Source organism: Mandrillus leucophaeus, unplaced genomic scaffold (genome assembly GCF_000951045.1).
Source record: "Mandrillus leucophaeus isolate KB7577 unplaced genomic scaffold, Mleu.le_1.0 Scaffold1275, whole genome shotgun sequence".
Lineage (NCBI taxonomy): Eukaryota > Metazoa > Chordata > Mammalia > Primates > Cercopithecidae > Mandrillus > Mandrillus leucophaeus.
The window spans coordinates 126,473-127,476 of NW_012101154.1; the positions used below are offsets into that span (position 1 = coordinate 126,473).

The window sequence follows — 1,004 nt, forward strand, 5'->3', positions numbered from 1 at the left end:
GTCCCATCAATACCTAGCATGAAGTCCTTTTGAATTTTGTCAAAAGTCTTTTCTGCATCTATTGACATAATCCTGTGGTTTTTGTCTTTGTTTCTGTTTATATGATGGATCACATTTATTGATTTGCATATGTTGAACCAGGCTCACATCCCAGGAGTGAAGCCAACTTGATTATGGTGGATAAGCTTTTTGATGTGCTGCTGGATTAGTGTTGCCAGTATTTTATTGAGGATTTTGCATCGATGTTCATCAGGGATATTGGTCTAAAAGTCTCTTTTTTTTGGTTGTGTCTCTGCCAGGTTTTGGTATCAGGATGATGCTGGCCTCATAATATGAGTTAGGGAGGATTCCCCCTTTTTCTATTGATCAGAATAGTTCCAGAAGGAATGGTACCATCTCCTCTTTGTACCTCTGGTAGAATTCAGCTGCAAATCCATCTGGTCCTGGACTTTTTTCGGTTGGAAGGCTATTAATTATTGCCTCAATTTCAGAGCCTGTTATTGGTCTATTCAGGAATTCAGCTTCTTCCTAGTTTAGTCTTGGGAGGGTGTATGAGTACAGGAATTTATCCATTTCTTCTAGATTTTCTAGTTTATTTGCCTAGAAGTGTTTATAGTATTCTCTGATGGTAGTTTGTATTTCTGTGGGATTGGTGGTGATACCCCCTTTATCATTTTTTATTAAGTCTATTTGATTCTTCTCTCTTTTCTTCGTTATTAGTCTTGTTAGTGGTCTATCAAGTTTGTTGATCTCTTCAAAAAACCAGCTCCTGGACTCATTGATAAGTGTTTTTTGTGTCTCTATCTCTTTCAGTTCTGAACTTATCTTAGTTATTTCTTGCCTTCTGCTAGCTTTTGAAGGTGTTTGCTCTTGCTTCTCTAGTTCTTTTAACTGTGATGTTAGGGTGTCAATTTTAGATCTTTCCTGCTTTCTCATGTAGGCATTTAGTGCTATAAATTTCCCTCTACACACAGCTCTAAATGTGTCCCAAAGATTCTGGTATG

At 37.5% G+C, this 1,004-nt stretch overlaps 1 protein-coding gene across 1 annotated transcript in view; it reads right to left on the reverse strand.

The window, feature by feature from the left end:
* The window catches only part of LOC105533662 (ankyrin repeat domain-containing protein 36C-like), a 172,735-nt gene that overhangs the window by 68,006 nt on the left and 103,725 nt on the right, over positions 1 to 1,004 (reverse strand). The window lies entirely within an intron of this gene.